The 27,403-nt window shown below is 37.7% G+C and overlaps 1 long non-coding RNA gene across 2 annotated transcripts in view; it reads left to right on the top strand.

The window, feature by feature from the left end:
- The first annotated feature begins 4,401 nt into the window (after window positions 1-4,401).
- Window positions 4,402-27,403, top strand: part of LOC118660335 — a 38,357-nt gene continuing 15,355 nt past the window's right edge. Inside the window, exons 1-2 of one of the 2 annotated variants that reach the window (XR_004968873.1) lie at window positions 4,402-4,419; window positions 20,525-20,634. This is a non-coding gene — a long non-coding RNA (uncharacterized LOC118660335). Of the gene's footprint in view, window positions 4,420-18,333; window positions 18,508-20,524; window positions 20,635-27,403 lie in introns of those variants that run through there. The other variant, XR_004968872.1, reaches the window with a different exon arrangement.

Below are 27,403 nucleotides of genomic sequence, written 5' to 3'. Positions count from 1 at the left end.
AGTACGTCAATCAGCTTTCAGTTTAGAGGTGGGATGTTCACACAAATAACTCAACTCTACAGCCTCTACCACTTTTCTATATGTTCTTCCTAATAATATTTGTTGCATGCTGATAATCCAATGTCCTGACATCATAATACAATTTCAGGGAAAGCATGGAATTTTTAGATCTATGGGTAATACATAAGCCTCATTTAGCCAAAGTGCTTACCATCCTTTGCTTTTATGGTTCCTTCAATTTGTAAGCTTGCTGATTTCTCTCCCTGCCCATTCTCTGGTGGAAGTGGACATGGACACAATAACAGCCATAAGGCATTCAGCCAGGGAGAGCAGAAGGAGAGCAGAGACACACAAATAGAACAATCAACCTCTGGATAATTGAAGATTGATTAAATAGTATCATGATTTCTTTGTTCATTTTCTCAGAGATGTACCCAAGACTTTCTAGGAACAATCTAAGGTAGGGTAATTATTTTGTAGCTTTTGTTATAAGCCTACTCTTTTAGGTGCCTGCTAAAAATATGATTAATTGATCAAACATTCTATTCAGTTTTTCATTTTTTATCTAATTGAAGTTGATATTTTTCTAGGGTACAAGTAGCATCATGATTCAATTGGGTCAGGGAAGCAAACAGAGCACTTTTCTATAACTGCTTAGTCAAAGGTCAGTTGCAATGATTTTGGTGTTCATCCCCATGTAGTAAGGTATTTTTTCTGCTCTTTTCTTTAAGCTTGACATCAATATGAGACAGTTCAAGTTCAATCTGCTATATGCAGTGATTGATTTTGAAGCAAGGGAAACATTTTTATTTACTGCATGAAGATTTGAACTTACTAAAGCTTGTGGGGCACCAAACATTTATCTTAAATTTTGCTTTAGAGATACTTGGAAAAAATTTTTAAACTTACCCATATAAATATCCAAATAGCCTAATATCCACAGACAACCAGGGGTGGCAGATACAGTGTGCCCAACCCTCCAATCTGATATGGCTCATTGATGAGGTTCTCTTGACCATGTTGTGCTCACATCCAACATTCAACTTTTAATTTTTTTTCAAAATTTCATAGATTAATAGCATACTTTATAGGGATAAAATCAAATAATCCAATAATGCAAGTAAGCAAGAAAACACACACACACACACACACACACACACACACACACACACACTTATTTTAGACCATTGAAATAGAGCAACAAACCACCCAGTTAGCCCTTACATTTCTTGACTTTTCCTGTCACATGCTCCAGAACTCTTAACCATCTTGGATTTTGCCATATTATTTAGCTCCTTCCCTTATTACACAAATAACTAAAACTTAAAAAATAATTGCAACTATACTTGTTGCAAATACTGAATAGAAGTAAAATGTTCGGTGTCTTGCTCTGCATTGAACTTGGCTTCCTGATTTTGTTTGAATTACAATGTGATTTTCTTTATTCCATTTAGTTTTCTTTTTGCTTCCCAGTCCTCCTCCTCCACTATGGAGATGCTATACTATAAAAGCAACTACTATTTATTGAGAATCTACTATGCTTATACACATATTAGATCATTATCTTTAATGTTCCCAGGCACCTTAACACGAATTTATCATGTTTCAGAAATAAAGTTGAGATTGAACTAGAAAGCCATGGAACCTTTATGGAAGTAATGGGGAACCTTTTTTCTGCCAAGGGCCATTTGTGTATTTATAATATCATTCATGGGCCATACAAAATTATCAACTTAAAAATTAGTCTGCTATATTTGGTCAAACACTTAATTAACTCACCCCTAATGCTTTGACAAGACCAGATCAAATGATGTCTCACGCCTTATCTGGCCGGCGGGCCGGATGTTCCCCACGCCTGCTCTATAAGAACCTATGACTTGATGCAGAGACCTGTGTTCCATTCAGTACTCTCTTACTTAAAGTAACCATGGAAGTTTCAATTTATATATAAAGAAGAACCTTTTTGTAAATGAAAGTTTGCAGGGTTTGGGCAGGATATCCATAAAACTACCCTAAACAATTTCATTTTAATATTTTTCATATAGGTTCACATTTAGTTTTTGTAAGCTTTTCTTACTCAGGTGTTTGCTTTGTGTACAATCTATTTCTGTGGAGCATGATACGAACAGAGTGAGTTAATATTCAAAATCCAATAGCTTCTAGATCAATAAATGTAAATGTCATCTCCAGATAATACAGGACCCTATTATATAAAGAGTATTAAAGAAAGTTTCCAAACTTGGAAAGAAGGGCTCTCTATTATTTTTATAAACAAGAATAAAAATTTGAATAGTTCATTCATTATAAATCCGCTCTGTCCCTTTCCCAGGAAACATGGATTCTCTTTCCAGTGGTTGACTAGCAGTGTGTAGATTAGTCAGTGCTTGTGTCTCTTCTTCCCCTTTTCCATTTCTTTCTGTTAAGAAATTTACGGTTACTTGTATTTGGAGGTTGTCCCTGTAATGATGTGATATCTGATGTAGGAGGCTAATGAAGAGAAAAGGAAGATAAAATCAACATTGAGAGCAAGTGAGGATTTTCAGAAAGGTAACAGAAGTATAAATAGCTAGTCAGAGAAGGAGATCAGTTGAAGAAGGGGGTAATTACTAGAGTCAGATGCTGTGTGGAATAATAAGAACTGAGAAAAAGGCCATCAGTTTGGATGGTTAGGAAGGCAATTATCTCTCTTTTTAAAAATCCCTCACCTGAGGATATGTTTTTATTGGAGAGAGAGAGAGAGAGAGAGAGAGAAATTATTGTGAGAGAAACATTGATCAGTTGCTTCCTGTTCATATCCCAACTAGGGATCCAACCACAACCTAGGTATATACCCTGACTGGAAATCAAACCCATAAACTTTTGGTGTACAGGATGATGCTCCAATTGACTTAGCCACCCGGCCAGGGCAATAATCTATTTTAATAATATCATTTTAGTAGTTAGTGATAAGGACACAAGCTGGATTCAAAGAGTTAATAAGGGAAAAGTAAAAGGGTCCACCCATCTGCGCTATGGTTAGATTATTGTATTATTTATTTCATTGTCCTGAAATTCTTTCCTAATGATCCATCTTAAGATCTGATCCAAATTTGATTTATGTACATATGTGGTTGCTGACACTGAGATGATTTAAAATGAGTTATGGAAATGCCTTTTCTAACTAAGGCTAATTTTTCCCCATCAAAGCTGAAAAGATTGCATTAGGACCATTTTGAGCAGAAAATTTATTATACATGACACAATCTCACTGGGTATGCTGACTCAGTAACCTTGTTTAGAAGGAGATAGATGTTAGTTCAGATACAAGTGGTGAACTGGGAGTAAAGAAAACAGCAAATTACAAATAAGATATATTACCTACCTTGTGTGTTTTTTCTTCCTCCCTACTTCAAAACATCTATAAAACACAATGAGCGTAATGAGATTAGGTGTTCATAGTTCCCCTTTATGGACTGTCAAACAGATCAGACCTAGAAGCTCTGTGGTTATAGATTGATGCTCCAGAACAAGGGTGGCTTCATTTCCACAGGTGACACCATGGATCACACCACCTGCAAATGCCAAGTGAACTGCTTAAAGAAAGTGGCAGTTAGACCTCCACTATGTCATCATCTAGTTAGAACTGGAATAATAACAGAGAAATAAAAAATGAACTAAAACGAGACTTTCTGGGACCTTGGGAACATTACTTAAAGTAACCAGGGCATATTGTCTCTAAATCAGGAGATCTGAGCTCAACTCATAATGTCACTTGTGTGATTTTAAATGAGTTATTTAACCTCTTTTTTTAAAATATATATTTTTTATTGATTAAGATATTACATATGTGCCCTTATCCTCACATTATCCCCTACCCTGCTCATGCCCTCACCCCCACCCCCGCCGTTGTCCGTGTCCATTGGTTAGGCCTATATGCTTGCATATAAGTCCTTTGTTTGACCTCTTCCCCTTACCCCCACCCTCCCCTAACTTCCCTCCAAGGCCCGACAGTCCAATCAATGCTTCTCTGTCTCTGGATCAGTCCTTGTTCATCAGTGTATGTTGATCATTATATTCCACAAATGAGTGAGATCATGTGGTATTTATCCTTCTCTGACTGGCTTATTTCACTTGGCATAATGCTCTCCAGTTCCATCCGTGCTGTGGCAAATGGTAAGAGTTCTTCCTTTTTTACAGCAGCGTAGTATTTAACCTCTTGATGTGTTTCCTCCTGACACAGAAAATTAGTGATGTAACTACATCTGGACCACTGCCCTACAGTGTTGTAGAGAGGGCCACATGTAAGATCTCAAGTAACTACACATGAAAATTGTGAGTTTTGATACTTACATTTTGATTTTCCCAAAATTTGGCATTACAGATATTTCCTGGATAGATCTTGGAACCCCGGAAATGTTAGTGATTGAGAATTCTTCAGAGGTAATCCTTTCATTTAGTACATTGAAAACAAATCCAAAACCCCAAAACACAACCAACCCACAAACAAACAAACAAAAAAAACTGAGTCAGGAGATAAGTCATTTGTCCAGGTAGTAATTTGTACAAGTAGTGAATGTAAAACTCTACATAAAACCACATTTTTGGACTTCAAGATTTTTGCAGTCATACAAGCATGACCAAAGCAGGTACTTATTAATTAGTTATTTTAATGAGAAAATAAAAATAAAGGCGATAATTTTCAAATCCTGTCAGAACCATCTTTCTGAGAAATGGACCCACCTTCTTATATTTTGTTCAGAGTGGTAGTAGCTTCCTATTTCTCTTCTCTGAAGACCACTATTCAACTGCAGCAGGAATAGTCAGATTACCCCCTTGTCCTGCCCCTAGAATGGGTCTACTGAAGAATGGTCACTAAGAAATACCCTGGGCATTTGTTGTCTGGATTCATAGGGTATGAAATGAGCAGTTATCAATGGCCTATTTCCTGCCTTAAATTTCTAAAGACCTAGAGAGGTTATTTGGATTCCCCGATGGACATGATGGTCGGGATATGGGCTTTGGGGTCAGTTGAATTGAGCTTGAATTCTAGAGCCACATGTTCTGGCTCTGTGACCCCAGGAAAATTATTTAAACTCTGGAGCCTCAGTTACTTAATCTGTATAAGGGGATGCATAGTCCTTGTAAGATCTTTCTAAAGTTTAAATAATATACTGTGTATAAATGCTTACTTCAGGGCCTGTACACATTAGCCACTTGGTAAATGGCAGCTATTAGGATCTCATAGATTTGTGGATTTAGAGAGAGCTGGAGCAGAAAGTATTCTTTCTTAGGAACTACCTGGTCCATTGAGTCTCCTAAGAACTTTTGGAGTCTTAAGGGCTTTGCAAAGGCATTGGAAAAGGTCAGGTAATATGGGGATAAAGGACTCTGCACCTCAACTACTTCAAACAGAATGCCTCTTTTATCTGTCATATTTTTGGCTTCCTAGTTTTAAAAAATAATATAAGGAAAGAGTTCTGCAAAAAGAAAAAAATGAACAATAATTTTAGTATGACTTTATAATTTTATAAACGAGGAAACAGATAGTGAGTCAAGTGATTTGCTCCACTGCCCATTTGCCAGATGATCCCGGTGGGTACACAACTTCTCACTAACGTCAGCAACACTGAGGGGGGTTTGTATTCAGGCAGCGAGTCACCTTCACAGCCAATTCCTCCAGATATAAGGTTACAGCCCGGAGTTGGTCCAGTTTGCCTTGCCCATGCTGAATACCAGAATTTGACTGAAATTATTGATGGGCTCCCCACACAGATTAATCATCTGAAACTATGAAGACAATGTATAGACAATACAAAAAGGGAATGGCTAGCCTCATTCTGTGAAATAAAATCTCTGTACTGTTCTTGCAAGTTAATTTCAACATAATTAAAAACAAGGAACTCTGAAGAATATAAAGCAGGCTTTGAAATTAACTTTCCATTCTTACTGGAAATTGGTAAAATCCTTAGTCATGTGCCATTAAGGGAATTGTCTCTGTTATGGTCCAGTCTAGATGTCTCTCATCATTCATGTTCTGCTGATATAGTTCATATCCCACACCAGACAGGGATGACGTTTTCACTTTCTTCAATCAAGCTTTTAGGCATAATTACAGTGAAATCTTAGTCTCTGCATCTGCAATTGCTCAAAGATTATACTGTAAATCAACTGATTTCTAAGAAAGCTTCAATTCTGAAAAATGCCTGTTGTCTGTTAGGAAATAATCACCATGAAGATGACATTAATGGGCTATGTTTATTGAGCACTGCAGTACTTCAGCCAGGTTACAGATTGACAGGAAGAGACCCATGCCCAACACATGTACTGCAAGGTTAGATTAAGCTCCTTATTTAATTAGCCAAGGATGCAAAACTAATCAGAAGGGAGGTGGCCACACAGGATAGGAAGAGCGGCAGCACATCTCAGCATAGCTTCCTTGGCTCCCCCCAAATCTAACAGGAATCCATAGTGGCCAGAGGCACTGTCCACTCAAAGAGGACACATTGCCATTGTGCCTGGCCCTTTAATAGTCAGGATTTACATCATTTTCTGGAAAGACTTATAGAACAACCTATCTGCCTCTTGAACCCAACTCAGTGTCTGCAAGATTTCATTCCCCACCAGGGAGCAAGCAGTGTCAGGGGCTGGATGCCCTGTGACACAATCTCTGTTTGAGTTCCTGGGGTTCTGGGAAAGCCCGTTTTCCAGTGACTACTCACCAGGTGCCCCCACTCTGTGATGTACTTCTCATTGACTTCCCACAGAGAGCTATTATAAGTTCACAGTCATTATCTAAACCCCTTAGGCTCATATTCGTTTTTGAATTCAGAACTTTCAGATTTCAGACAGGCTGTAGAATGAATACGCCATATCTTTAATTCGTACCACCCCCAGTGGGACCTGGGGCAGCACCCCATAAGTAATCACGTTATACAGGGGATAAATAAAGACTGTGAATTGTCTTATCTCACTTCAGTCAGATTTGCTGCAAATTAGGTTTTGCCAAATGTATGAAAAATCATTTGTTTCTCAGAACATTTTGGATGTTGCAATGCAGATTAAGGTTTGTTGCCCTACATTATTATCTTCATCTTGCAATACGGAAATTGAGGCTTAGAGAGTTTCAGAAACTTGCCCAAGGTCACAGCTAGTAAGTGGTAAAGTGATATTCAGACTTAAGTCTGTCTAAATTCCTGGCTTCCATCCTCAACAACAGCTCTCCTTCAATGTGAGACTTTTTATCTTCTGACTCTTGAACAGGGTCTGGAGTAAGCGGAGGAGAGTGAGGAACTCATCTGGGTCCAAAATGTAAGGGGATTCTAAGAAAACCTCAGTAACCAAGATAAGTAATTTAAAAATGCAATATGTTACAATTAAAAGTAATGCAAACAATCTCTGGTGAACAAAATATTTAAAAAGTTAAGTGAAGATAGGATTGGTGTTACCTCAATATGGCTCTGTTGGCTCTATTTTCTAATTGCTGTCTGCATACTGCTCTGTTCCTGTCTGTTCTCAGTGACTTAAGAGGGAGTATGATGTTCCAGTCCTTTTGGGTGACTGCAGAATGGGGCCCAGGAGAAGCAGTTCTCTGGTGTACAAAGTTCATGGACATCACTATGCTTCCTGATTACCAGGATTAAAGAGCCCTTCTGGCTACGAAAACTGTTTCATCCCAGTCTCAATAGTATAAAGTAGAGGGGCATCATTTTTTTAATAGATATTTCAACAGCATTAAAGGATTGGAATGGAAAGGTCTAAGTTGGTGTATTTTCAAGTTTCAAATTGATTCATTGGAAATATGGTGTTAGAGGAGAGCTCTATGGATGCTCTGGACCAATTAAAAAAAAAAAAAGGAACAAGTGGGTCCTACAGCAAATAAACCCCAAAATATTGCTGGAGGCAAAAATGACAAAACTTAAGCTATCCTATTTGGGCATATCATGAGAAGGCAGGGGTCTTTAGAAATGACAATAATTCTGGAAAAGTAGAAGGTGGTAGGAAAAGAGGAAGACCAGATATGAGCTGGATTGACTACATAAAAGCTATAGGCAGGAGTCCACAGGAGCTGAGCAGGGCTGTCTAGGACAGGACATTGTGAACATATAGAGTCACCAGGAGTCAGAGCTGCCTCAACAGCAGGTGACACATACACTTTCAAGTTCACAGTTACTATTGGTCAAGACACATGAAGAAGCAGAATCCACCCCAGGGAAGAAAGTTCAATGAAGGGATGACTTCCTGAATTAGGGAACAAAAACTATATTAGACACCAAGAGAGAAGGAACAGCAGAAGCCAGCATTGCTCCCTGGTCTAAAAGGAAACTGAGAAAATGGTCTTTCTGGAATCAGAGAACTTGAACAGTGAGGAGGGGCTGACAGCTGGGACTTGCAGTTGTGGAAGAATGCCATCCCTAAGCTAGGAGAGGGGAAAATTTCCCAACCTTTCACTCCCGCTATCTCCTTCAGTCTCTTGAGAGGAGTACCTCTCATTGGCTGCACTGATAGGGAATAGAGTGAAGGGAGCTTGGCTGGTGTAGTGGGTAGGGATCAGTCTCCTTAATGACTTACTTTTCAAACTCCATTTTGGTAGATTTGACTAAAATACTTGAAGTCAATATAAGTCAACACATAGAAAACCCTTAACTAAAAAAAGAAATAAATTATATCAAATAAAGAACATATAGTATATTTAAAAAAGTAGTTTACAGGCTGCCTACCTCATTGGTAAGGTTTAGTTTTATACTGATACTACTATTTCCTCTTTTGCATGGATGCTTAAATATTCTGTTTCTTTTTCTGCCTTAGCTTTTTCCTTTCCACTTTAATAGAAAGAGAATCTGGGGCAGGGATCAACTGGGAAAAAAATAAAAGCACACAATGAGTTTTGTTCATTGATTTTCACAAGCTCAGATACCTATCAAAGTACTTCTGTCTTCATAGTTACCCAGCTAAAGGAGCTACATAAGGAAAAGAGGAGGGATGCAGACAGTTACCATTAATGTTATCACTATCATTTAAAATTAAAATAAATACTCATAGAAAATTGATATTGATTACACATTATTCTTCCCACTGTACAGGAGAGATCATGGTTTCATTCTCCTTTTTTATTTTTTTTTTATCATAAGAACATTTAAATTGCATACTAAAGAGAAATACTTATGTTAATGTGAGTCCTTGGCAATGTGACTTAGATTTCTTTATTCTCCCATCCAAAACAATAAGAGAAAGATTATAAAAGAAGGAATTAAAGATTTTAAACACAAGATAATCCTTCTGAATCAACATTCAAAGACAACAGAAGGACTCTGGGGATTTAAGTAAAGTAGCTATTTGTGTGCATAATTTTAAGAGCATAGTTAAGGAGCGAGGGTCATTTATTTGGTGTGACTCATGGCCACTGATGTGGACACATTCTTTAAATACATGAGAAATTTAACCTGGGATAACTGTAGATTCATTTTCTATGCATATAACCTTTCAGGGATATTATTTACTCTAGGATGTCAATGCATAAAGAGGGTGGGGAGAATGAGAGCACTCTACCTGCCCCTGAGGACCACCAAGGAGAGAGATTCTACTATGGCAGCAGAACCCTTAGTTCTAGTCTCTTTTCATACTTTCAAGTTTTCGTGTCATAATTTAAGACCACATTCCTTGGTTAGTGTCTTCTATCTCCATGTTCCTTCAGCTACTACTCAGCTCAGTTCCCCATGAGTCATCTGGATCTGGACAATGGCCCACTTCTCAAATTCCCTTTTGATGGAGTTGGATAAATTACTTGAAGTCAATATAATTCATCATGTAGAAAGTGCTATTACATTTTTTCTATAAATATATCAGATAAATAACATACACATTTTAAAAGTAGTTTTCAGACTGCCTACCTATTGGTAGGGTTTAGTTTCACACTGATACCACAACTTCCTACTTTGCATGGATGCTTAAGCATATTTTAAGCATTCAGTTTTTCTTTCTGCCTCAGCTTTTCCCTTTCCACTTGAATGGAATTACACATTTGCCTTTTAATTTTTTTTTCTTTCAGAGACTCACAAAGGAAGAGATGCTAAGGCAAACTTTCAAGATAAATTGGTTTGGGGGTATACTTATTCATTCAGTTATGCATGGCCACTATTTATTCTTTATTCTGTAAATAACATTGGATATATACTGAGAATTTAAAGATAAATAGGGCTTAGTTGCTTGTTTTCAGAAATGTCAAGTCTAATGAGAAAAAAGACATGTAAAATGATTTCATCTAATGGGTTAAGGATAATAATGGAAGTATAAACATGTTTTCCTAGATGTAGGCATTGTGAGCCAACATTCATAAACAACTGATAAGACAAAGTCAAATACTTGTTGTTTCTTTTTTAGGTTTCCCAAAACAATTATTCCTAAGACTACATTTTTTAACCTTTTTTAGTTGTGTAGTGTGGTGGTGTAGAATGAATCTTTATGTTATGGACATTCATACTGACAACAAAATGATGTGTTATTTCCGTGATATAGAGACAGCACTTGTAATTGTCATGTACACTTGAAAGATGAAAGTTTATGAATATGGCTGCTTTGGAATTTAACTCAGAGCTGATGTAGTTAAATATTTAGGCTAGCAAGTCTGAGAGACCTGGGTCTAAATTTTGGTTCTGTTATTTACTAACTATTTGTGACTGGGCAGGTTATATAAACCTTCTGAGGATAGATCTTTTAAATTTTAAAATACAGATGAAATACCCATAAAACAGCATAATGCCCATCACATAAGCACCTGGTAAGTGGTTATTATTATTTATTGACTTCTAAATATTATTGGCACCATATATGTCTTCCTTCTAAAATTTTCTGTTAAGGGACCACAAAGATCCTCATTTAAATAGAGTTTAAATAGAGCTCAATTAAATAGAGTTTATAAAATTACTAGAGGCCCAGTGCACAAAAATTTGTGCACTCAGGGGGGTCCCTCAGCCTGGCCTGTGCCCTCTCGCAGTCTGGGACCCCTTGGGGTATGACCACCTGCTGGTTTAGGCCTGCTCCCTGGGTAATTTGGCCTAAGCTGGCAGTCAGACATCACTCTGGCAGCCCGGAAGCCCTCGGGGATGTCCACTTGCCAGCACAGAGCAGGCCTAAGCTGCAGTTGGACATCCTTAGCACTGCTGAGGAGGTGGGAGAGGATCCTACCACAACCGCTGTACTGGCAGCCGGCAGCCTGGCTTGTGGCTGAGCAGAGCTCCCCTTGTGGGAGCGCACTGACCACCATGGGGCAGCTCCTGCATTGAACATCTGCCCCCTGGTGGTCAGTGTGTGTCATAGTGACCAGTAATTCCCAGTCATTCTGCTGTTAGGGTCAAATTTGCATATTACCCTTTTATTATATAGGATAGAGGCCTGATGCATGGGTGGGGGCTGGCTGGTTTGCCCTGAAGGGTGTCCTGGATCAGGGTGGGGGTTCCCACTGGTGTTCCTGGCCAGCCTGGGTAAGGGGCTGATGGCTATTTGCAGGCTGGTCAAGCCCCCCAATGGGGACCCTCACCCCATGATTGTTTGGCCAGCCTGGGTGTAGGGCTGAGGGCCGTTTTCAGGCTGGCCAAGCCCCCCAGTGATGGAAGCTCCCAGCCTCTCCTTTTTTTCTTTTTTTTTTTATTGTGGGATTTATTTACCTTCTATAATTGAAACTTTGTTGCCTTGAGAGGAGCTCAGAGCTGGCCAGGGCAGGCAGGAGGGAAGCCTCCTGCTCGCTCCAGCTCACTGGCCATGGCCGGCTGAAAGCAGGTATCTGTGGTTTATTTACCTTCTATAATTGAAACTTTGTTGCTTTGAGTGGAGCTCAGAGCCGGCCAGGGAAGCTTGGCTTCCTCCATCGCTGGAGCAACCAAGCCTCCTGCTCGCTTCAGCTCCGTGGCTGCTGGCCGCCATCTTGGTTGGGTTAATTTGCATATAGTCACTCTGATTGGCTGGTGGGCATGGCTTAAGGTGTAGCAAAAGTACAGTCAATTTGCATGTTTGTCTTTTATTAGTGTAGATAACCTCAGTGTATACAAGTGTACAATTATAGAACCACGGATTTTTTAATAGTAAGACTGACCCTCTTTTGAAGATAAAAATTCTGAGGTTTATATAGTTCAAGTGACTTGTCCAAGTCATTCAGTTATTTAGAGAATGCATGTCTGCTAATCCTATATAGTGCCTTAACGGTTCAGAGTATAGTTGTCGTTAATCACCTCACTCCCACTCTCCCTATAGTTTTCATGTGTGTTATATAATCCCTCCTCATGAACATTTCTGATTCATGCTCCTTTGACAGTAAGGCTGAGTTGTTCTATCATTGATTAAGTATGAATGAGATAGGTTATTAGTACAAACAGAGAGTCACCTTCTGGGTATTAATGCATTCGTCAGATCAAGCATCAAAACATGAAACTACAAAAACAACTAATAAAAACAAAATGAATATTGTTAGCTACATGAATGCTGTCATCTTCCCCAAGTGTGTCTTCAAAATGAAATGGTCCAAAAGCAAAAATAGAACAAGCCGGGAACACTTGGTTCTATAGTATAGAAGATTTGAAGCACAGACTTATTTTCCAATGTGTTAAATTACTCAAACATCAGTGGTGAATGATCATTAGCCTGTGAGGACTCCAGAAAAATCCAGTATCCCCCTTCCCAGTGTTTCAAATAGAATCACAGCATAAAACCACACTAGCCACATCAACAAAATGAATCTGTTTTTAGGAGCCTGACTAAAAGATATCCTCTCTGCCTCCTGATCACATACCTGTTCTAAGAATTTCAAAGCCACTGTCCCCTTCCAGTTCTAAAATATTTCTTTTAGCTGCCTTCTCAACTGTGCTTCACATGAAGCCGAAATCCTAAATCAAGGAGTATATTGCAATGTAATATTTGTTGACACTAAATGATGGTCTGGAGAGTAGTAAAATTAGTATCTGTACCTCTTAAACTCATTTTATCTCCTTCTCAAGTTAGTGCCATCCTTTCAGTGTCGTTCACCCCACTGTGGTCAATGCTTACAGAAAGAAACACTTGAGAATTTCTATGTGCTGGGATCATGATGGTAGGTCAAGGTTTGCTCAGTCACCTGGAGAGTTGCTTTGGTTTGAGGATAGCAGTGGGTTGACTACTGTTGGTTCAAGGTAGTTTCCTCATAAAAGAGTGGGTGGGCCAGGGCTGTGGATGGTCCCTTTCCACATTTTACTATCCAACATGCCTCAGTGAGGATGGGATTCTACTGGAGGAAATCTGGGTGAGAATAGGTAGTGTGATTCCACTTTCAGGAAAGAGCAATGTACTTGGTTACTAACTGATAAGGCAGCTTCTCCTGTAAATTATGTTTCCAGTACACATGTAGAGAATTCTGAGCATGACATGCCGACTGGTAAAGACATTCTGTCACTGAGCGGCTCACAATGATATTTTGCTTGAGATTCAGGATTGCAAAGCGTAGATTCTATAAAAGAGAGGCTTTGTTTAAGTAAATGATCTAAAAACATTACAATGTTAGCTGGTTTACTCCTTTAAATTCCAAACATTGTTTAATACTTTATTTGCTTTGCTCTGAGAAATTAGAGGTAAACAAGATATGGTATCTAGCATCCAGATGGTCACAGTCTAGCAGGAAAGATATGGACAGATATTGCCAAATGAGAAATACTATAAGGTCAGAGGGGAAAGAGAAAATGATTTCCTAGTGGAGGCTGCAGTGATGAGTGGAGAGGTACCTCAGAGTAGTAAGACAGTGATTGACATCTGAACTAATCCTTGAAGAATAGGTAGGAATTTTAGGAACAAGGTGGAAAGGTGTTAGAAACAGAGGGAATAATGCATGTAACAGATGCTATGGATGAAGGCTGTGATGAAAAATAGCTGCTTTGAGGGCTTTTGAAAAGTTTAAGATTAGTCACTTTATTTCTTGGTATTCATTTATTTGACATAGTAGAAAATAAATTACTAGAGCATGTGAAAAATAAGAAAAACAAAACATGTTCCTTCAGCCTTTCAATATATGTCATTTTAAAAATCTTTATATCCAGGCCACGCTTGAACTATGACTGAGACACTTCTGAAACTGTTGAAATACTGCAGAGATCTCTTTGACCATTACTATTCAGTCATGATTGAAGGTAAAAACTTATAGAGACTTTTATATTCTGATAAAAGGTTGGATGTTTATGCTACTTCACAACTGCATCATCTTTCCAAATGCTATTCATTACTATTATTTCATAGACAACTTGGTGCTGGACATAATGGATATGAAATTTCATGCTGAAACTCCCTAATGTGCTTCTCAATTTAACATGTGAAATGCCTTGGGAGGAATTTCTAGTCAGTAAGCCTGCAAACGTATGTGTTATAGAAATGAAAGGACCAGCTATTCACACACAATATTTTTAATATGGAGAAATCAAGTTATGTTCTGGATCAGTGGAATATAGGAAATATAAATTCTGGGAAATTTCTCTGATAAGTATAGATATCCAGGCTTGGAAAACTTTACCAGGAAACTAGCTATAAGTTCAAAGATAAAGTATAGGTTCTGCATAAGTAAGGGTTATAATGAGAAGGTCTCCCATGCAGAAACCATTAAAATGAAACCTACAAATGGGGCCTCTCAACTATTCACATAACTTAGCATTAGACATCCCGATCATTAGCAGGGAAACCTAGGAACTGCTTAGCTAATAGCACTGGGATGTTTGGTGTTGGTGAACACATCTATAAATAGCATGAGTGTATGTGTATTTGGTATGTTATATCATTAACTTTTAAAGATAGCTTTCATAACATTTTTAAAAAGACTATTTGCCAAAATTATTGGAATAACTATACATTCAGCAATTCAGCACTTATTGAACATTTTTTATTTTGTCCTATATATTAGGTACAAAATATCTAGCATTAGCATTCAACGGTGCAGAAGACAAAAAGAGATGGTCTTTGTACTGCAAGGAGTTAATGAGTGCAGCTTCTATTATCAGAACTGTTGTTTTTTGTTTGTTTGTTTGTTTCTACACAACCAAACTTCCCCCGTCATTATAAATGAATGTGAGAGAAAGAGAAACAAAGATGAAACCAATGGATGAGGGCAAAGAATCTGGAAGGATTAAGTTGCTATTAAATGAGATGAAGAAGACAATGGTAGAGCAGATTTGAGGTGAAGATCAACTATTTGTTTTGGTCATGTGAAGCTTGCAATGTCTAGTGTACTATAGGTCATGTGGAGATGTGAGGTGGGAAGTTGCATATAGGTTTGTGTTTCAAGGGAGAGGGCTTTGCTGGACATATAAATCTGCCTGTTTACAACATAGACTAGGTTGAATAAAGTCCTGGGACTAAAAGTGATCACCAAAGAATTCAACATTGACATTCCAATATTTAGAAGTTGTGGGATGAGATCCCAACAGTTTCTTATACACAATGGAAGTCAATGTTTATAATTATGTCCACCAGCATCAAGTAAAAGAAACCAAAGATAGTAGAAAAGAAACATAATGAGCTAAATGGTAAAGTGAAGTAATTTTTGGTAATATGACTAGATGATATAACCTAAAGAATCCATTTACTATCTAAACCACATGATGACTTTGCAAAAAACATGTTACTTTTTAAAATGCTTAAAAATAGGCATTTTAAAATGCTTAAAATAAGCATTTTATGACAATGAGTCATAAAACATATTCTTAAATTCAAGCAATGCTTATTATTTCCATAAGAAAATGGATTAGCCTGACTTACTACTATTGTGGCAAATTAGAGATTCATGTACAAAGAAAAATGTTCTTAACTTTATAATTTGCACAATCACAGTTTTACTGAGAAATTTTACCTAATAATAAACTTATACATATATACTTTGTGACCATGGGTTAGTTCTGGAATTTTGTTTGTTTGTTTCACGCATAATTTTCTTACTCCATATCCAAATCTGTTACTCTAATTCTACTGGAAGTTTTGATCTTAGAAGAAACCCCTGACTTACCTCTTCAAAAGAAGCAAAGCCCTTTATTACCTACGTAGGATCTTAAGTTGACTTGTACATATAGTTTTGTATCTCATATTTATAAGAAGGGAATAGCTAGACATGAGAAAGCCAGTTGAAGCTATCCATTAATAATTTAATAACATATTTCCTGCTCATCAAGAGTGTATTTTGACAGATCAATAGTGTTATTATTTTACAAAGCAGATGACACATTGTCTTGGTAACATAGAACTTTTCCTAGAGTGATTGGTCTCAGAGCTTTGGTGTAAATTATACTTAGTGGCCTAAAACTAATAAAAAAATAAAAGCATGACAGTGTATCCTCTGCCTGTCAGGAGACTTGGAATAAATCTTAGAAGGCAACTGCTGTTCTTGAGAAGTGACTAAACAGGAACTTTTGGATTCTGATCATATTTTTCTGAGAGTAGCTGGGGATCTGTTGAGTCCTGTCACAAATCTCTCAGGCCTGCAAAAATCAGAGTTCCGTAGTTATATATGAAAATCAATCACCAAATACAGTTGTTCTTTCATGTTCTCTCAATATTTATTTATTCATTTAACTTGGTTGAATAAAGAGTTTATGGGCAGAAATATTAGGCACAATGTTACCACTGTATCTCTTCAGTGGAAAAAGAAAAATCTGTCTGAGAATGAGGTACAGACACTACAGCTGCCCCAAAATGGAGTGGTCCAAAGTTGCTTATCAGGTTTCTTTCCACGTTCAGTGGAAGGAAGTGGTCAGTCTAGCTGACTTCCATATAGAACCATGTCTACAATGTGCCACAATAGTCTCTATCAAGCTTAGCTTTGGTAATGGAAACAAGACCTAACTCAGGGGAACCTATTCATCAGTCACTTTAACCAGAGAGGGGCTGGGATTCACTGTTGAAATACTATTGTTTAGCACTTCTGTTAATTTAGGGGCAATGTGAGTCTACAGGTAATAATGATAATCACCCCCAAATAAAACCCAACCTAGCTATGCTCCACGTTTCTGTTTCCTGGTTCACTGCTATCCAACCCAAAAACTATGATAGAAGATTGGTATTATCTAATACTAGAGGCCTGGTGCACAAAAATTTGTGCACGGGCGGGGCGGGGGGGGGGGCAGGGAGGGGAATGTTCCTCAGCCTGGCCTGTGCCCTCTTGCAGTCCAGGAGTCCTCAGAAGATGTCCAACTGACAGCTTAGGCCCGCTCTCGGAGGCAACCAAGCAGCAGATCAGGGCATGGCCGGCCCCACCCCCCCATCACCCCTCCGCTGCAGCTGGTCACTGCCCACCCCCCATCGCCATCCCCTCCCTCTGCCGGCTAGCATGCACTTTGGCCAGCCTGGCGCTACCTACTCGCCAGCCCTGCCCCCCACTGACTGGTTGTTCAGCCTTTCAGTTGATTTGCGTATTACATTTTTAGTATATAGGATGAGATCCTAACTTATACCTGATTTGTGTACTACGTGATATGTTATAGACATTAAGTACTAGTATATTGTTACTGTTTTGGCAGTATTATCACTTTTTACATTTTCTCAATAATTACAGACACTTATGGATGGAAATATGTGAAGAATTTGTCTAATATCTCGTAATTTCAAGGAAGGATGGATTTACTTTTTTCTAGGAATACATCCAGAGGAATTCCCCTAACCTCAGTGACTAAACCAATTTCCCTTAAAAATAAAGACCCCTTAGGTTAGAAAAGGCTTCCTCATTGCTGGCTTCTCAGAAAAGCTCCAAATTGCCTTCATCCCAACCCCATTCGCTTCTAAGGAGGTGGCTGATATGTTGCAATGCAGATCAGGGCAATTACTACACTACATTTCCAAGAGAACAATTTCTTTTTGGTTCATCATAGGGTTTGTTTATTTTCACTTACAGGAAATTATACATTACTAAATTGATGTGCTGATTATATTTAAAAATATATTAAAATAAATACATAAATATTAAAATATACTGCTGCCTTTGTACTACCTAAAGTCAGATCTATAATGAAAAACAGATCTATAAAGTGTTAGTTGGCCATACCCTCAGCGTATCGATCTCCTTTGTAGGTAGTTGTGGATCCTCAAGTTCAGTTATTTAGTCGTAATGGTTATATCTCAGCCATAAATGTCATAGCTATAAAGTGAGGATCTTGGGCCAGATGAATTCTAAATTCCCTTCAATCAGTAAAATGTTCAGGTTTCTGTTTAGTTTAGTTTAGTCTTAACCGAGAACAGTGTGCAGCAAGCCCAGCAGGCATGTGAACTGATCTGAATCCCATGGCTTGCCTTCTCTTCAGCCTTCCCTCCCCTAGGCTGTGTCCAAGTTAGTGCTATTTTTTTTTCGTTTGTTTTTCTCAGATAGGATTTCAGCTTTCCCAGTGACACCGAGTACACTGGCTGTACTCAGAGAGGAAAGGGGATGCTGGAGTTGGCAGTGCGACTAGCACTGTGTAGTCACCTGGGCTGAGATCCACACAACATCTGTGAACAAGTGGCAGAGTTAGCAAGCAGATACAGCCGGAGGATGGCAAAATCCCAAAGGTGTTAAGTTTCTGGCTTTTTTTTTCTACTTTAGTTTTCCTTTTCATTATTATTTCTTTTTGCTCCCCATACATTTACCATCATATTCCATGATGTAGCAGGATTCTTTAGCAATTATGAAACATGCTTTTTTGTCTGCCAGCAAATATCTTCCGATTTAATTTTTAAAATCTAATAGGTGGGCCCTATCTATTCAGAAGTTCTTGTGAGCACCATGAAATCCCAGCAAGATTCTTGGAGCAGGTCTGATGAAAGATTAGGGGCTGTGGATTACAGAGTTAGTTTGGCCTAATGGAGTCAACCTCACTTAAACTTTTGGACTTAGGCCAGGTTAAAGGCCAGCAGGATAAACAGGAAAATCAAGTTCCATGTCTTATAACATGAATTACTTGGCTAGAAAGTTGTCTTGTTAAAACCTGTTTCCATCATCCTGTTTTTATACTGATCTCACACAAAAGGGAAAGCTGTAAGAACTCCACCATTTTCAGCCAAAGAGAGAAAATGAGGGGGTTAGCATAACGATGGGTCTAGTAAGTGGCCAAGATTTAACACTTTGTGGAGGACTCTATTTCCCCATGGACCAGGCACATTGCATGCTTTTCTCCACAAGCCAGGTATGTTAGACCAATTATCTCCAACCAGACAGATGACTGTGATATTTAGATCTAAGCAGGTAAGTGCATCATGCTCAGATGCACATTCCACAGAGAGTCTGAGCTCAATGTGCTCACCTGAATTCACTTCTGCCCTTTGTCAGCCCCCACGCACTAATCTCCTTGGTTACCGCAACTTGCTGCACATAAGAATTTTCTGCGACTGTAAATCACTGTGATTTTCAACTTTTAAGTAATTATAGATTCTCCTATTAAGGGGCAATATTCATCTAAAGTCCTGCTCAAGTCAGCTACTGTTTCTGAATCAAATGCATGTTGTTAAATATGTGTTTTCTCTTCCTCTGAAATATATCCTCTATATTGCTCTACTATAAAGGAATTTTAAAAAGGGGAAATTATTTCCCACCTAATATTTCTAGATAATTTATTTATTCATTTTTTAAAACAAATATATATATATTTTTAAAAACCTAGTAGAATTCAGACACTGCTCTAGGTATTGAGGTACAGTGGTGAACAAGAATAAACATTCCTTACTTAATAGGCCTACCATGTCAGTTCGGAACTCATGCCATTAATTATTGTTCTGAATATTGCAATTAAGCTGGTCTTCATTTATTTGTAAACACAACTACCTATGAGGATATTAATGGAGACTAATTATTCAAAACGTAATTGTCTACCATGCAGAATGCCATTATTTATAATATCATGGGGTGTGTGTGTGTGTGTGTGTGTGTGTGTGTGTGTGTGTCTGACAGTGCTTAGAGTGAACTGAACTGTGTGGCATATATTGTCAACTATATTCACAAGACTATGAGTTCAAATGAGTATTTTCTGCTGTCCTTAAATGCTAATAAATTTCAGTAATAAATTCATCTCAGAAGTACAGAAGATGCTATATGCATGTTCATTTTATGAGAGCTTTTAAGAATTATATGAGTAATAGAATTAGGTGAGAAAAACAATAACTTGTAACTAGTGAGTGAAGTGGATTGCAGCCAGCAAGGATGCCAGAATAGAAATTTTATGTTTAGCTTTGAATGTATGGTAGGAAGCCAAGAACTCACAGTTTACCTAGTTTTCTTTCATAATTTTATTGGAATAACTGGGAAATTACTTGTATATTTGATTATTCCAGGGGAAAGACATTTATCAGATAGTAATGTTATAGTCAGACACCAAGTGAATTTCTTCAAGTTTTAGAGAAAAAGACATAACTACCAATCTAATAAAAGAATGTCCTGATTTTTTAGTTCTTGGGGGAATCTCAAGTGAACTAAGAGAATGTAAACATTCACTAAGGTTGGTAAATCAGTAAGTCTGCCTATATAGATTTGTGTTAAAAGCATCTCCCTTGAATTAAAACACTGACTAGCATCACATTTATTCATGAATTTTAGGACTAACTACTGATTCCTGCATAAACTTGGTTTGTGATAATGTGCAAAGCACAACATCAGAGGAAAGAAGGGGGATCCCGGCTTTGATATGCTTATGGAAGAGTTTTCAGGTAAAGCATTTAAACATCAGAGATATCTTTTGGTGAATTGGCCAAGTTTGAGAGCACTGTCTTTTCTTATGTCTTCAAATGAGAATGCAAGCCTTGGTTTAACTGGGTAGAGGCAGGGGGTGCAATTCAACGTGCTGTAACCATTTAAACGTGGAATAGAATTAAATATTTCCCTAAAATGAGCCATATTAGTATTATTAATTATTATATCAACTGAGTTACTTAGAGAATAGGTAATTGTGATTATGCTCCTGAAAGCTGTACTTTCGGAAAAAGATGGTTATCAGAGTGTGCATACTAACTCTCTGTGATCCCAAGTTGCAAAGAAAAAATAGGCTGATCATATTCAGTGTTATAATAGAAGAAAGATCTGGTGACTGTGATAATCATCCTGACAGTGTCCTTTGAAGATTCGGATGGGAATGGCAACAACAGTCAAATGAAAGGCTGGCAAAATTAAAATTGATGACCACATTACATATTATACTGAAGCTCATACATTATAGTCAATGAAAGGAACCATGCAATACAAATAGGAAAGCCACAGTTTCTGCTGACTTCTAATTATATCTCTTTTCCCCCCCATCTGTTTCTATTCCAGCACCTTAACTCCTTCTAATATATTTAGAGAGAGACGGGTTTCTTTACGATTTAGAAGTCAACCTCAGAGCTTTTAAAGCTATAAAATATAATACATATATGAAATAGAAAAATTGACCACTATTCATTGAAGGATAGTAAGGCCCCTGGAAATATGAGATGTGAAGGTTAGTGCAATGTAAGGAGAAAAGATGGTTCCTATTCCAAGCTGGTAATATGTGATTTTTGGCTTTGCTATGCCAAACACTGTGCCAGGAACTGACAAGTTTGGAGTACATATGAAATTAACTCATTACTCAAGAATGGAAACATAAATTCAAGAAATATTGTCTGCAAAAGAAAAATATTTTTTCAAGTTCAAAGCAAATAAACAGATGAATAGTCAAGGCACTGCAAGTAGTAATCAATGATGTCACACCATGGCAAGTACTTGCTGGGGAAAGAAGGGAACTATAGTTTGGGCATCAATGAGAAGTAAGCTTTGTGAAGACCAAATGTTAAGAAAAGTGAGAAACTCCATACAGAATCTTTAGTTGATGTAAGAATAAAATTTTTTGTTCTAAAGACTGGCCTATGGAAGATCATAGTGTTCTCCATGCTATTCAATATGATTTTTTTTTGTAGGGCAGGAGCTCATGTTCTTAATATCAACCCTTGCATCACAAACATACATACTTATTTAATTTTTTTCTACATATATTACTTCATTTTCTCTTTATTCTGTGACATTTTGGCCATCAAATCTGGCCTCTTTAGCCTTTTCAACCTCGCTTTACCTTGAAGCTCATATTAGTTGTGTTTATAATTGCAGAATAATATTGTATTTTCTGCCCAGAATGCCTTTCCTACCTCTTCTATCTCACAACCTCATCTTTCAAAGTCCAGCTCAAACAGTCCCTCCTCTGTGCAAGTTTTCTCTGATTGATTCAGACAGGCGATGGCCACGTTCGCTCTAGCCTACCATGGCTCTTCACCAACACTTCTTTTATAACACCGACAATTTGTTGAAATTCTGTTTACATTCTTATTTCTCTACTGAGATGATAGCTCTATAGCTGGGGACCTTCTCACCAGCACTTGGCTCAGTGCATAACATGTAGTAGGTTCTTAATAAGTATGAAATATTTACTGACTAAAATTTCAGCATTTACTGAATAAAAGAATGAATAACTAAAAAGGATCAATTGTGTCATAACACCAGGGCCATACTGATTAACCTAACTAGTTGAACTCTCTTAATAATTGGGATATTCATGAGAACTGATATCACATTTTCAAGTATGTGATCTGCTTAGAAAGTTGAGGAATAAAAGCAGCAAATCAATATTTGAGATGGGGCAGAAGGCTAAAACTTCTTCCTGATAAAATGCATAAAAGTCTGAGTCAGTTGAAAAATTATAAATTAAAGAAGTGACCTTAGAAAACATTTAGCTAAACTTTCAGAGAGAATGAACTCTCCCATGGCCTCCCACAGGGTTATTAGCAGAGGACCAAAACTCAAGCTCCAAACTCGCAATCCTGTGCCATTTTCTCTGTTCTCACTGCTGTGACAACTCCATTTCCAATGCTTATGCATCCAGCATAGAGTGCAGATAATGTGATTCTCTTCTCTTTTGCTCTCATGAATAGTTTTCAGCAGCTCCCCCCAATTGCTTTCTAGGGCCCTGCTGGGTTCACCCTTGAAAAGGACATCTGATCTAATAGCAAAGAGAATTACCCAGTACCTTTCCAATAGCCCTTCAGTCAATCAGCCAACAAGTTATTCAGCAGTTGCTGATGTGACCAACCCAGGGCTAATATGATAGAGTTGGCTGCTTTTAAGCTCAATGCAGCAATTAAATAGCACTTTGCATGGCTGACTTTGCATCCCTCGAAGGACAGTATTTTCCAAGGCCACTGTGAACTCAGTAATGGGAAGCTCACCCAGTAATTAATTTTACATGGAATCATGCATTTTGGCCTGATCCCTGATATAGGCTTTAGGACAGTCAGATACAAAGCATCCAGGACCCAATTCTGTCCTCAGACGTTCAAAGACAACATCTATCTGGTCTCTACATTTAATGATGCAAACTGAACACTCAGAAAGCAATAGAAGGAGAAATACGAAGGTCTTTATATGAAATTTTGAATGTTTTATTGTACCAGGAATATGGTGGGAGTGAAAATGACCATTAGGAGTTTGTGACAGTTTTTGCTGATGCTTTGGTAGTTTTTGCTGATGTGTGACTCAGGCTTCAACTGAAATATAAAGGCATGGAGTAAACCTTTGGAATGAAGGCTTCCCTGCAAATCAGACCATTAAGTCACACACAGACACTGGACCTGAGGAGTTGCCACCACAGGGAAGTTGGTTGGCTGAGGAATCTGCACCATTCTTGGGATCATCCTGATGATTAAGATGGGCTTTCAAATTTGCATAAGGGTATTACCTTCCTGTTCAGTGGATAACATTAGAGAAAGAAATGAAGCCAGGATAGGGTTGCCAGAGAAAATACAGAACACCCAATTAAATTTGAATTTTAGGTAAATAACAAATACATTTTTAGTGTAAGTATGTCCAAGATATCACATGAAACATACTTATATTTTTAAAAATGATGTTTACCTAAAATTCAAATTTACATGAACAGCCTATATTTTTATTTGCTAAATCTGGCATTTCTAAATCAAGACCTTCTGTCAGTTAATTTGGGTAGTTATTGCAAAACTGTAGGAGCTTTTTAGGTGTTATTGCAAAATTGTAAATTCCATCCTGCAAAGCTATGTGAATCAGTCACAACTCAGCTGACAGAAGTTCAGCAAGGTCAGGCTCTTGGGTAATACACGAATGGGAAACTGCTGGGAATAAGCATTAGGGACAGTATTGCATACCGGTTAAGAACATGAATTTGGAGTCAGGTGGCATGTGTTTGAATCTTGACTATGCCACTGTTTGTTACATGACTTTGGCCAAGTTATTTAACCTTCCAGTACCTTAACTTCTTCATCTGTGAAATGGGGATAATAGAAACTAACTTAAAGTTGTTGTAAAGATTAAGTGCACTGATAAGCATGAAGTGTTTGGCACATCTAAAAAACTGTATATATATTAATAAGTGATTATAAGACCCACATAAATTTCTGGGCATGTTTTAAAAATTTATCTTAGATTACTTACATGTATTGTAACATTAAACTCATGAGTCATTTAAAATTAATTTAGTAAATAAAAGGGATGCTTAACTTAATTATGTGTTCCTGAGCATTTATTTGTTTACTCAAGCAATGTTATATATGTATTTTTTTAAAATTCATTTTTATTGATTTCAGGGAGGCAGAGAGAGGGAGAGATAGAAACATCAATGATGAGAGAGAATCATTGATTGGCTGCTTCCTGTAAGGCCCCAACTGGGGATCAAGACCACAACCCAGGCATGTGCCCTGACCGGATCGAACAGTGACCTCCTGGTTCATAGATTGACTCTCAGGCCTGAGCTACACCAAGTCAGGCTGTTATATGTATGTTAATTGCATGACCCTGTACATAGAATTATTGGAGTCTCTATGTCAATTGAGTTTTGTCAACTTCTATGATAATATCACCCCAGAGGAATTAAAATGTCTCATGACAAAAATCCAGGGGAAAGTAAGAACTTTTAAAATTATTTTAAACATAAATAAAGCAGTCATAAGAGGTAAGTGCCTTCATGATGTCCAGACATCATGAAAGTTACATTCAACAAGGTTGTCCTAAAAGGAGTAGTGATCGCCTCTAATTGTCAAGATAATGTGTGACTACTATGATATCAATGTAGGGGTAGAAAAGGAAAAGTGAGACAGTGAGTTCATGAGATTTAATAAGGAAAGAAGACTAAAAAGTTGCTGGCTGAGTAAGAAGACTCTAGACATTTTAGACACGTCACAAGTCTGATTCACTATATCATGTCACCAAATTGAAAAGTATAAATATAATTGAGAATTCTATCTTTAGTCCATGTAAGAAAACTCATTCTACTCAATCTTTTAGTTTTTAATAAGCCAGACACAGTGACTTTTTCAGCTTCAATTGAAACATAAATGAAAATGTAATTTCATTTACATAGAAATTAAATTATATCCAGTTATAGAGTGTTTGCCACTTGATATTGGGGGAAATAAGATATTTCAGAAGTTTTGGATAAGAGACGTTTGAAGAAGACCTATGTACTTAGAATTAAAGGCACAGCGACCACTGCAGAATGCCTGTATAGCCTAGGTCTGATGCCAGCATGGTGGAAGCAGCTTTTCTGGCGTTGGCCCCTTGTGATTCTGTGGGTGCAGTATCCCAGGAGAACTTTGGATCTTACACAGACATTTTTAACAATGGTGTTTGCAAAGGATCCCTCTGCATTGTGTGAGGGGTGTGATCAAGTCCTGAGATCCCTGGTGAAATCCTCAGTGGTAATTCTTCCAGATGGCGAGGCTTCCTGGTGCTACTGTAAGAGCATCCGGGGAAATATATAGAGAAGCTGGAGTAGTTCTTCAGAACTTCCAGAGCACTTTTTTTTAAGGTTACATACTTTATTGATTTTTTAGAGAGTGAGGAAGAAAGGGAAAAAGAAAGAAACATGAATACCAGAGATATATCGACCGCTGCCTCCTGCACGCGCCCACAACCCAGGCAAGTGCTCAGACCTGGAATTGACCCACGACTTTCAGGTGCACAGGATGATGCTCTAACCAACTGAGCCACACAGGCCAGGGCCAGAGCATCTTTTAAACACTGCCTCTCATTCTAATCACCAAAGAGGCAGAGTTGCTGGGTTTGAGAAACTAACCACTTAAAGGGAGGTAAGGTTGAGATAATGCAAAGGAATACAGACATCACATAGAAGGGCTCATTGCAGGTTTGCCTGTTTTCATGGCTGGCACTTCATCCTGGGCCTCACTGTAGGACTTTGCAACCCTTATTTATCATTGAAATTAGTTTTAAAACTTTACCTAATTGATACCTAATTTGCTTCAATTCAATTGTCAAAAGGAAAACAATAAAGAACCCTAACATATACATATGAGGTTTTTTGATCTCTGAATAAGAAATTTGACCTATTTTAAGTGTCAAGAGAGAAAATAATGACTACTTAATAAATTACATTTATTTTTTATGAGTTCTGATATTTGGAATAGACTAAACAAAAGTTTTAGCAAGTTATTGCCTATAGAAGAATAAATGTGGCAACCTAATTATTGAATTTTATCCAAGTTCATAGAAAATAAAGGTCATTCACTATCTGCTGATACTCTGGACAATTTAGATGAGTTTATTGCTTAACTTCTTTTTGCTAAAGCTCATGGAAACTATATGTACATTTTCTTATGACTCTGAATAGCGTGTATAGATAACTAAAGCAAGAGATGAATGTTGCAGGCCAGACAGCTAGGAACAAGAACAGTGTGGAACGAGTAGAGGAGAGGATTCAGAAGGAACTAAAGCTGGCATAGTTGTTCTAGCTGTTCTCGGTGATAAGCTCCAAGAGATGGCCATCTGAACCTAATGCATTTCCTGTACTTTTTTATAAACAAGAATGTTAGGGAAAGTCTATTTTGTTCCATTCCCTAGAACAATGGTATATTGGATCAGGCTAGCCTTTACATCTTTTAGTAATCATAAAATATTTGAAATACTTTGTATTGACAATAATATATATTCAAATGCTTGTACTATTTTAATTAATAAAAAGGATAGGTTAAGTGAATTTTTATTTATCTTGATTTATAAACTTATATTGTTAACAATATTTGGAATTGTAATTTAGTCTCCCCCCCCCCCCCAAACTTCTAAGCAATTTCCTTTTTGGCTTACAACTCTTCTGGGCTATTTGAAATAGATGACCTGAATTGACAAGTCAGTTTAGTGTGGTCCCTTAAGATGGGACATTAGGGTCAGGTATGTTAAGGTACTGTTGGGTAAAATATGATTAAGAATAATTGCTTAGTAACAGAAAATAGAGGTAAATGTAACTTTATATAATAGATTTATAGTCCAAAGGAAAAATACGGCAATTTTAGTCAAAGTCTCCATGGGAGATTTATGTTTATGTTTAGTGTTTATAGTAAAACAAGAGCTCCAGTGCATGAATCTCATGCACTGGCTGGGGGTGGGGTGTCCCTTAGCCTGCCTTGTGCCTTCTCGAAGTCTGGAACCCCT

Source organism: Myotis myotis, unplaced genomic scaffold (genome assembly GCF_014108235.1).
Source record: "Myotis myotis isolate mMyoMyo1 unplaced genomic scaffold, mMyoMyo1.p scaffold_m19_p_7, whole genome shotgun sequence".
Lineage (NCBI taxonomy): Eukaryota > Metazoa > Chordata > Mammalia > Chiroptera > Vespertilionidae > Myotis > Myotis myotis.
The sequence above is the reverse complement of the archived record's forward strand: the minus strand, read 5'-3'. Positions and strand labels throughout refer to the sequence as shown.